Source organism: Cyprinodon tularosa, unplaced genomic scaffold (assembly GCF_016077235.1).
Source record: "Cyprinodon tularosa strain WSP-4 unplaced genomic scaffold, ASM1607723v1 ctg228, whole genome shotgun sequence".
Lineage (NCBI taxonomy): Eukaryota > Metazoa > Chordata > Actinopteri > Cyprinodontiformes > Cyprinodontidae > Cyprinodon > Cyprinodon tularosa.
In genome coordinates, this window is record NW_024038851.1 from 1,807,501 (window position 1) to 1,819,762 (window position 12,262).

Genomic DNA, 12,262 nt, shown 5'->3' on the forward strand with positions numbered 1-12,262 from the left:
AAAAAACACACCATCTCAATCATGCCTTCCCTCCCTAGTGCCCCCACTCGTACCACAGGAAAAAAAAAAAAAAAAAAAAAAAAAAAAAAAAATTGAATAAAATAATAATAATAATAAATAAAGAAAATAACAACGCAGACACACATTCACACATAACACTCACATCCAATAATACCAGGACCAAAAACCCGGTGACACCGGTGGTCGGTCCCGGGACTATCGGATGACCCCATAAGTGAACCTAAAATCCGGATGTGAGGGGAGGGGAGCGGCGACACCGCCACACCAACCCATCTCTTTCCTGCTTCAAGCCCGGCCCCCCACCCCGCACACGGACCGGACCACCCCCCGCAAGAGCCCCCCCCGGGACCGGGGCCCACCCATCCCGCGCCGGCCACCCAACCAGAACCGCCCCCCCTTCAACCAGGCACTTCATGCCCCTCCATCCAACCTTCTTTGGGGAGAGCAGAGGTGACAGCCCCGCCACCAGCAGGCCACCTAGGCCCCGCAGCCAGCCCCAGCCAAAACCACGGACCAGGTGGCCCGCTCTTCCTCCAGGCCCCAGACTCCAGGCGGCAGCCGGAGAACAGGGGTGTGAGAAGACCCCGATCCTCACTGCGCCCGCTCGAATGTGGTGTTGTTGCGTGTTGCTCTCAGATGCAATTAAAACTGGGAGTACCAAGAGGGGGTGTCCGGCACACTCCACCCCCCCTCCAGGAGATAGACGGTGCCAGCACACCCTCCCCCTTCGACAACCCTCAACCCTCAATGTCTAGATGCGAGAGGGGATGGAGGAGGCCGACCGTGGTGAGGCCCATAAAATAAGCCCCCCCCCGGTGGCCCTGACCCCCACCCCCCGAAAATGCCCTACATAGATGTGTGTTGTGAAAATGATGTAGATGGAAGTGTCTAAAATGCAAAATAAAATTGGGGTGGGGGACGTCATCAGAAGGTGTGGCCCTCCAGTAACGACCCCCTCCCCAAAAACCTACATGTGTGGCCGAGTGATGGAGCAGGCAGAGGGAGGATTTCGGGGATGGGGAGCAAAGGACTGGGGTGCCTGCTGCACTCCCAGGGAGCCAGCTCCCCCGCTGACTCCAATAGGCACCCCCGTTCCCCGAGAGCCCCCCCAGAGAAGGGGGCCCCACCAGTTTCACCACCATAGCCCGGGGGCACGGGACCGGCAGCAGGACCCACCAGCCAGCCGGGCACGGAGCCGACTCCACCACCCCCCCCCCCGTCCTGTCCATCCAAAAAAATAATAATAATAAAAAAATAAATAAATAAATAAGTAGATAAATAAATAAAATTAAAAAAAATAAATAAATAAATAAATTAAATAAAAAAAAATAATAATAAAAAAAAAAAATAAATAAATAAATAAATAAAAAAATATAAAAGGAAGATAAGAAAAAAAATAATAATAATAAATAAATAAATGAATAAGGGAAGGGACAATCCCAGCCGGCCAGCCAACGCGCAACACGCAGAGCCCCCACCCCGGACGAAGCCCCACCAGGGGGCAGCACGGACCAGGACCAAGACAGGGAGCCAGACCCAAAGCCCTTCAAAGATCTTCTTCCCTCTATCACCACCCCCCACCCCCCCTCCGGAGATGTAATCCCTCCCCTACAATAACAATCAAGCTACTCACCACACAAGCGACAGAAGACATCCAGGCCGAGATCATACCTACTCCCCCTCCCTCCCCTTCCCCCACTTACAGAGTGCAAACCCGTGAGGGGGGTAAGCACTTGCCATAGGTGTTAATGTCCATGCCCCCCCCAGCCCAGCAGGCCCCGAGGCACCCCGGCACACCAGAGGCCGTGGCAGCAGGGACAGACAGCCAGGCGTACACCGGCCCAGAACCCAAGCAGCACTCCCCACAGAACCCGAACCCCCGAACCCCCACCGGGGACCCCGCCCAAGGGCAATGCGCCCCAGGGATCCCAGGCCCAAGGAGCCACCCCAGACCCACCCCGCAGTAGGGCCGGGCAATGCCCAAAAACCCCCGGCACCGGCGCCAGCACCCCCCACCCCGACCCCGGCCCCCGAACGACTCCCCCCAACACCGGTCCCACAGCACCAATCCGAAGAAGAAGAAAGCCACACAACACAGCTAAGCGCAAATCCCGAGCCCCACTCGTCATGTCATTTTAAAAACAGAGTAGGGTCTGTGTTCGCTGGTTTAAAAAGACTGCTGTCTGCCTAAGATTCAGCTGAACTTATTCTTTCTTCTCAATCATGGTCAACCCCTTGTTTGCCACCCATGGAACAGAATGCTGCTTTTAGAAGCCATGCAGACACCTGCTTGTGCTGCTGCTACAAAGCTGTCAGCTGCCGCTCAAAGGAGATGTCCTCCTGGACAGGGATTTTCAACCAGTGTGCCACGACACATCACAAGAGACTGTCATGTCTGCTGTGGGAATTTATCAAATGTCACCTAATTAAACATTGCAATTACATGCGCCTTAGCTCAGATTATAACAAGAGAATCAGTTACCATAACTTTGCAGACGACACACAGTTTTATATCACAATGTCACCAGTTGGCAATGAACCTATCATAGCTGAAGTAATTATCAACAGACCAAAGGGGGACAGATCCAGAGTTAGCACACTGCTTTAGCTACTACAGCTAGAAACTACTGAAATCTTGGTCTCAGACCTGAATATCCAGAGGCACATATAGCCAGTTACTTATTCAGTCTTTTCTGAGCAAAAGAACATTTCCAGTGTTACGAAAAGCTCTGTGTTTACACCTTGAAGCTTTCTCTTTACGGTTCTTTTCCTGAGAAAAGATCCCTCGGGAAAAACTCGTAATTTACATGTATTAAATAACCATTAGGCATGACAGCATGTTTGGAAAAAAAATTGTAATCTTACTCAGTCCAGAGGAGTTTACTTAGCTTAGAGTTAGAGAAGGCAGTGCTTGCCAACCGAGCTCACATCTCATTGGAGTTGCCTCAAATCAAGTTAAAGTATCATTTTATACAACTCCAGTCTGCCACATCATCATGATTACCTTATATACACTTGCAGATCAGGAGACATCCATTGCTCCAACCTTATCAGAATATTACCCTTTGTTCTTAGATCAAGGGCACTGCTCTCATTCCATTCCCAAGACTTTACCGCATACACAATGAAGATGATAACTACCCGGACAGAATAACTGTCCTAATTAGATAAACTACTTGGGAAAACATTAGTTCTGACTCACAAAATGCCGATATTATTAGGGTTAAACAGACTTACACATCATCCTTAAACTAATCCTAACACCAAGATTAAAGGACTAATGACCAAATAGGCTCTAGAAAAAACAATGAATGTATTTATGTTTAGTAAAATTGATTACTGTAACTCTGTTTGGCCATGTTCTAACTAGAACTAAGAAAGGGGATCACATCAGCCCGATTGGCAAGTCTTTACAATGGCTCACTGTAGCTCACAGAACAGACTTTAAAATCCTTCTGCTAGTCTATAAATCACTGAATGGATCAGCACCTCAATACAAAACATATTTGTTGTCAGTATATCAACCTCCACGATCACTCAGGTCTTTTAGTTCGAGCCTAATCTCTTCACCGGGAACTAGATTCAAACATGGAGAATCAGCATTTAGTTTTTATGCTTATCTGGAACGACCTCCAAGATGACTGTAAAAGTGTTTTTAAGTAAAATATTATTTCACCAAATATTATTTTATTTACCTGTTGGATTTGCATCGTGAAATGGTTTGAACACATTCCGAATGCTTTAGATTAGTTATAAGCTAATCTGATCTTCCTGTGACAGATGGGTGACTGCGACAGAATGGTGACTTGTCCATGGTGTACCCCGCCTTCCGTCCATAGACTTTTACCTGTTTGTCTATGATTTGAGCTTACTCCGAAACTTACTTGAATAAATGACATATACTGTATCCTCCCCTTCCCAGGTGGGCACTGAATGTAAAGTTTTGCATCACCCTAATCACTTTGCAGCTGTTTCCCTTTTTTACCGACTGCGCTGCACTAGATTCACCTGGTTGTTATGCCACTCATAAAAAAAAGTTAAAAAACAATCCACTGGACTGTTTCCACCATAACCTGGATGACTAAAAATCTTCACCAGCATATGCCACTCATTAACACTCCCAGTAGTTTAAAAGTCAGTTAATCTTTCCTGATTTTTTGCTCTCTATTATCTATACCCACCACCTGGTTTTATCTGCGCTTAGGGGGCAATAGACAGTAACTGGGAATATAACCTAAAGACAACTATAAACAATGAATGACAAAAATAAAACTAGAGCAAAGACTAATGACTGCTGAATAGGAGATAACAAAAAAAACAAACAAACAAAAAAAAAAAACAGGAAAAGTAAGAGTAAGAAGTAATTCAAAAAAGATAACTCTTAAAAGTAAAAACAGAATAACTAAATCCAAGCCTAACTGAAAACCAAAGGTGAAAACTAAATAGAACCATTAATCCCAAAATTGCAGATCATAACAGGATTAGATTTAAATCAAATGGATTGATCATTTTGAGGAGTTATAATTCCAATATTTTTAATCATGATGGAAAACTGTACTGTACTTTAGTCAGACCTGTGAGCTGTAAAAGTCTCTTTGTGAATTTCTTATTATGTATTCTGCATGTGTAATGTAATGTAAAGTAATGAGCAGAAACAACTTCTGCTAAAATCTGTCTTGAGATCCTTTGGAGTAATGTATGGGAAGGTTTTCCCATGCATGTATAAACAAATATTATTCAAAGATGCAAACTCACATTGTAAATTGAATTTTCAATCATCAATAATAATTTTTTTCTTGTCTGAAACTTTTCCCAATCTATAATGTTGTTTGAGGCATTTAACTTAGATCAATTTCCTCTTGGGCCACTAGATGTCAGTGTATTTCTGGAACATATGAATAAAATCTAACCTTCTGCCGCTGTGGGTTAAGATGTTGAGATAAATTGACAGACAGAATAATTTTATATATATATATATATATATATATATATATATATATATATATATATATATATATATATATATATATATATATATATATATATATATATATATATATATATATAATAAGACAAAGGTTTCCCTGCAGATGAAAACTCTTTTAGATTATTTTTTAATCCTTCCTTGAGCAGGAAGTTCTGTAGAATTACTGACTGATTAATAATTAGTTTAATAAAAAAAAAAAAAAACAAGATCTGCCCTGTAGTAATGCTATTGATGCTAAAGCTTTAGTAATGCTATTGATGAAAAAGTATTTGACATATTTTGCATTACTCAATAGATCTTTCATTTTTAGATATGCAGCAACATTATAGTGTAAAATGAGGTGTGATGATAATAGCAGTCCAAGGTACTTAAATATTCATAAAGCCTTTGATGTGCTGTTTTGTTTACAGACCTCTAAAAATTATTCTGTCTTGGGACAGAAAAGCATCTTTGTTCGTATCTCTGATGGCTGTTCAGAACAGGGAGAGACAGGTGCTGCTGCTGTTAGACAAGGGGCGCTGAATAAAGATAACATTTGCATTTCCAAGTAAAAAAAAAGGGAAATTACAGGAGAATATGGTCTTTCCCACGGGATAATCAAGTAATTGCTTTTCACTTAAACTTGAGTGCTCGGATGCCATCATTGGAATAGGACAGAAAAGTGTTTTAGCATTAAAGATTCATCGGAAACCTCACAACCTACATGTAGTTTTTCCAGATTTACTGATTCTTCAGGGAAAAGTTAAGGCAAACCTTTGAGAGATAAAGCCATGTCCACTAAATTTTGCATGCAGATTTTTCTGAAATTATTCATCCCTCTGTCTCCACAGACTTCTCTTTCTTCCATCTCAATCTGAATTCCATTTTCAACTGACTTAATTCCTTACACAGCTTTATCAAATCCAACGTTTCTCTTACCTGTCAAGTTCCAGTAAGAGCTCAGAAGTTCTCAACATATCAACCTGTCAGTGGAATCCTATGATGAACCACAGCAGCCTCCTAAACACAAATTGATTAAAATTTAATAAAGACAGAAAACATGCAGGACTGAAGAATTCTTGAACCAGAAGCCATGATGGATAAGTAGAATCAACAGCCAACTTAAATTATGACTTCAGATTAGTAGTGTGTGTGTGTCCATCAGAAGGCAGTAGATAGCATCTCACCTGATGTGGACCACTCTTCACCTCTTTAACTCATGACTTGATGCAACCAACTGGGCAGGTTACATTGATGACTCATTTGCATTATATTTCTTCTGTATTTGAACTTTAGGGACTTTGGAGCCGATTGTGACCAGATTGCATTTGAATGGTTTAAATTGATTTGATTGAAAACATTTGGACCTATTTGGAGGGAATATGAAACGTTTGTTTAAAGAAAAAACACTTTGAGAATACATAGCACATGGTTCTATAAATAATTGAACACTTTTCATTTCACTTAAAAGAACAGTTGGTAGCACTGCTGCTTTGCAGCAAGAAGGTTCCAGGTTTGATTCCTGGCCCGGGGCCTTTCTGCATGGATTTTGTATGTTTTCCCTGTGCTCTCTAGGTACTCCGGCTTTTTCCCACAGTCCAAAAACATGACTGTTAGGTTGACTGGCTTCTCTAAATTCTCCTTAGTTGTGAGTGTGTGTGTGAATTGTTGTTTGTCCTCTGTGTCTGTGTTGCTCTTTGATAGATTGGCGACCTGTCCAGGGTGTACTGGGTGCCTCTTGCTCTTTGAGAGCTGGAGATATCAGAACCCCTCACAACCCCAGCTGGGATAAGCATGATGGAAAATGGATGGATCAATAAAAAGAACAGAACAGAATACATTTTTCTTGCTACTTATATCTGTAATAAGAAGATTATTGTTGTGTATTTCAACTTTCAATCATTAACCATTTAATCAATTATGGAGACCTATGTCAGAACATTTGAGATGCTGATGTGCTTGTGGCGTAGGGGCTGTTTAAACCATTATTATTACAATTATTAGGCTGGGGATTATTTTCTAAATGGGAGGATGTTATGTTTATTTTGGTTCCTCTCTGACAAGCCTATAGCTCAGCAGTGTCAAAACTTTTTGGTATGTTGCTAAAAAGAAATAGACTTAGAGGTTTCATTATTATTTTTTTTGGTTCACCAGAAATTAACTGATATTCTTTCTATTTTATAAAATATAGTATATATAATATAGCATATTTGATAAATAGAATATAATATATTCTAGAATTGCACTCCTTAAGTGGCTACACTTTAAAGTAGCTCTGCAAGGTTTAATTCTGTTATTCTTTATTACTTGTGTTTTTTTTTTGTGATTTTGTTGTTGTTGGATGATGTCCAGGTTGAAGGCTTTTGGCAGGCATCTTCTTATCTGACATATGTTATGATGTGTAGCTATAGCAACCATAGCAAGTTGTTTTTTTGCACCCTGAAACAGAACATGAAAATAAACAACTTTGAGTCATGTTTGAACTGATGCAGCTTGGTCTGTGTTCTACTAATCCGAATTTAGTTCCTCAAGTTCCTAAGTTATTTGGTTTTCCATTTGGGTATGCAAAATAGGTGAGGATTACCCAAAATGAAGTGGATTTCAAGAGGTTAAAGCTGAAAAAATGCTTCAACCACTTCAGCAAGCAGGAGCATGGGTAAGAGAGAGATGGAGGAAATTCAAGTCATCTCTTCAGTCAATTATAGAGGATATGTATTTTTAGAAAACAAAGCAGAAGAACTCCAAGTCTTGACAAGAACCCAGCCAAACAACTGGATATGCAGTATTGGGTCTTACTGAAAATTGGCTGCAGGATCCCATCTCTGACTCCAGGGTCTCTCTCTGTCAGTTTTCTGACCATGTGAGCAGGGAGATACTTTAAAAAGGCTGGCAAGCTCTGAGGAGGTGGGTTGGCAATGCTTATGATCACCAGATTGTCATTCAGGAATTTTTTTACAAGATTTCTCTCTGCAGCCAATATATGGGTTGGATGTGGATTTTCGTCCATATTATTTGCGCAGAGATTTTGCAAGTGTTCTTTTGGTGACTGTTTGCATTTCACCCTCTCCTGTTCTTGTGAGATGTCATCACTTCCATTGTTGCTGAGCTATAGACACATATGCCAAATGTAATAACTGGTGATTTAAATCACGGCTCATTTTAGCAGAGCATGGCTGCTCTGCTAAAATTCCAACAGTTTGATAGTTTACCATGCTGTACCAAAACCCCCCAAAACTTTAGACTCTTTTTATTCAAATGTCAAAAATCCATAGCCTAGCAAGCAGAATGTTTATCTGTTGAACTCAAGTTTATTTCTGAAAAATATTATTTTTAGACTCACGTGACTTTTATTTTTGTTATTTTAAAAAGTGAGACAGCAAAATGGGGGAAAAGAAAGGGAGAAGACATGCAGCAAATGTCACCAGGCTGGGACTGATGGCTGTGCTGAGGACCAATGGGTCCCTCCTTAACCCCTGCACAAACACACACCCCCAGTTCTAAACATTATTAATCATGCGGATCCTGACAAAATAGATGTGATAGCAGCAGCTACTCCTGCATCCTCTTCTGCTGTCATGTGTACTGTATTTTGGTTGGGCTTGATAGTCCTTGGTTTCATCTGAGCTATAGGTTCCACCTTAAACGATAATACTGTAACATTACTGGCCAACCTCTTTTGGGTCGGACTAGAACCATTTAAGTTGGAGCAGTAAGAAATGGTTTCTTATGGTAAATGGCCTGTACTTATATATCGCCTTTATTCAAGTCAGGAGACTTGACCAAAGCGCTTTACACTACATTCATTCACCCATTCACACACACACTGATGGTGGCAAGCTACAGTACATTGTAGCCACAGCTGCCCTGGGGCTCACTGACAGAAGCGGGGCTGCCGTACACTGGCGCCACCGGGACCTCTGACCACCATCAGTAGACAATGCAGGTGAAGTGTCTTGCCCAAGGACACAACGACACTGAAAGTTGGAGTCGGGGTTTCTTATGTATTTGTGAGCTTATAAATAGGAATTCAACTGCAGGAAAGGTTAAATGATTCATATCTATCTAAAGTAAAACATGCTCTTTGGAAAATGTATCAAAATCAGTTTTACTCTAAGCAGTGTTCTCTGCTCAGAGTAAAATCTCCTTTTAGAAGAGGCATCATGCCTTAAAGAGAACCTTTAAAAGATGGTCACAAAACAGTAAAAATAAATTTTTGTGTGTGTATTTCTATCAAAAAGAGTTGCAGATGGTTCTTTTTCATTCAAAATCTTTGCAATTTAAAAAGGTTGATAAACTATGGGCTATGACGATTTACTTGATGACACCGGAAAGAAGAAATATACAGTTAATAAAAGATTAACACTTTGTCTTGTACTCAGTAATTTTCACTTTAAAAAGAACTTAATTAATCAGCGTTTTTTGGGGAAGGCCTCACATAAATGAATACGATGATTAAAAAATGAATAAGCCCTAATTAAATTATAATAGCTTCCTATGTAAAAGCAGTCCAAGTAGTCCATTATTTATTTTTATAATTAACTAGTATATTAAATAAGGAATGAAAATCATTGGTTTAGCTCTTGTTTCAAATAAAAAGACACTTTGCCCAGAAAAGCTATGTTTAACAGACAGAAGGGAAGCCTATGATCACCACAATCAGCAGCTCTTTATATGAGACATTTGCCCATGTTTGTGCTAAAAAGAAAAGAAAAGAGATCAATGTTAATTTAATCATTCAAGCAAGGCAATATCCATTCTTTCTCATACAACAGCTAAAATTAGCTGAGCAAGAGGACTTATGCAAACTTGATGGGGGGAAAAAACTGATGTATTTAAAAACTGAAATCAAAACCATTTTCTTTCTCTTTAAAACATTCTTCTTTCACATCTATATTGATGACTGATTGTTTTATAACTGAAATTGCTGCAGAAAGTGAAATTTTTCTTAAAAATAACCAGAACATTACAACCACTAACATGTCAGCTGTGAATTTAAGATCCTTGTATGAAATGTCTAAGCCAGAAATGAAATTTTTTTTGCATTTTAAGAAAAAAGAAAACTAAAATGTATGCATTTTAGTAGATGTTTGAATATTAGATGACTTTGTAAATGTCCGACCAAATAATGTATATATTAAAACTTGAAAAACACACAAAGAAAGTGGAACCCTTTTTCCCTGAACATGTGTGTAGGTTGTCAGTTTTAGAGTCACCATAATGTGAGCTAAGCAGGAATACCCTTTTAGTTAAACAAGCCAACCATGGTTGTAAACAGAATTTTAACAAGATTCACAGATAATAGTAAATCCTTGTTAGTCCTTCCTCTCAGACATCTTAGTTCATAATGGATAGATGATCTACACCATCCACTGCAGCCTTTAGGATTGAAATAAAAGTGAACCACTAAAAAATGCATTAAATAAAAACTTTCTAGGTGTAGATTTTATGTTTCTTTGGCTGTGACATCTAAAAAATGAATGCTGAAGCCACCTGAGAGCTGCTGTCGGACTGTGTGAGGTTGTTAAGGAATCACAGTGCCAGAAAGCATATGTTTGCAAGCTGAATAAAGTTACAGGACTTTGTACTGTCCCCCAGGAAGCCTCTATGCTACCTGAGAACGATCTGAGACAAACAATATATCTCACTGGGTTGGAAAATGCTCATGTTGATACTGAGGGATAAATTGCAGCGTTAGAAACAATAAAGGGAAACTTAGCAGATGATGCCTTTTTATTTCACATGAGAAAATGTCAAAGATGTAAACTTGTTTAACTGGCTAAAATGTTTTCATTGTGTTTAATGTATTTTCTTTTTATTTCAATTGATGTAGTATTACAGTGGACTGTCAGAAATGATTTTGTTCTTTTCTAGGGATTTTGAAATATTTTCAGGATGACCAAGTTATCCTTGTTATATGTAGATCTGTGTGATACAGAAGGTGTTTGTTTACTTTTAAAGTCGTAGGGAAGTCATATTTAAATTTCAAATCATTCTGTCTTAAACATGTATATAAATGTACTCTTTATCAGACTATATTGTCTCAAAAGTTAGAAATCTTCCATTTAGAAAAAAATTCTGTGTGTTGTTTTTTTTTTATCTTATGCAGGCCAGTTAGTTATGTGTCAGCCTGTACACCTAAATTCGGCCAATCATATATCAAAGTTCATCTGTCAATCAAATGTTTTCGGTCATAACATCTTGATGCATATGTCGCAGCTAATATATGAAATAGTTGAAATAAGAATAATTTACTATACTATAGAGTTACGTCCCAGTGTTCACGGGGATGGACGTCTGTGTCTTCAGCAGGCGTAGAGCTAACAGAACTGGCATCGTTATGAGGCAAGGGCTCAAACATGTATGGCTGTAAACCCCTAAGGTTCTGCCGCCCTTGTGTCCTCTTCCACAACATCTTTGTCCCCGCTTTCCTCCTCTAAATAAAAAATGTCTGACGGAGGAGACTCATCCACGATCTCCGACACAAAGCTCTCCTCCTCTTGCATGTTTCCTCTGTCCATAGCGTTCCTTGACAGTGTCGTTTCTAAGTCACCAATTTAGTGCTACTTGGTCCCAATGCAATTTCCCATTGGGAACCTACTAGCACTAAGTTGCTAACTGGTTAGCAAGATGCTTCAGAGACACCGGCCACAACCAATCTTGCCTGTCAACCTAACGCCATAACAATCCCGCCCCTTGATAAACGACCAATCACATTCACTTTATTCACTTGTGTAATGTCGTGCACCACTTGGGAGAATTTGGAAATGCAACAGTTGGAACAGCCGCTTCCCTTTGTCCCTCTGTCCATCAATCCATTGTCTCTAGATAGATGGATGGATATACTTTATTTATCCCAAGCAGGGAAATTGCAGTGTAGCAGCAGCTTTACACATAGTGACAGACAGTCACAAACCATTGAGGTAAAAAATAAAATAACATCTAGATGTATTTACAATATAAAGCAATATAAAAATTTATAAACAAACAGTATTGGTTCTACGCGCACCAGTCATATAGGGTTGAGATGACAGGGATATCAAAATGTTTCTCCCTTTCTCTGACATCAACATGATTACTTTTTTAAGTCAACTATAATTTATGAAATGACTAGATCCATCCATCCATCCATCCATCCATCCATCCATCCATCCATCCATCCATCCATCCATCCATCCATCCATCCATCCATCCATCCATCCATCCATCCATCCATCCATCCATCCATCCATCCATCCATCTTCCTCAGCTTATCCGGGGTCGGGTCGCGGGGGCAGC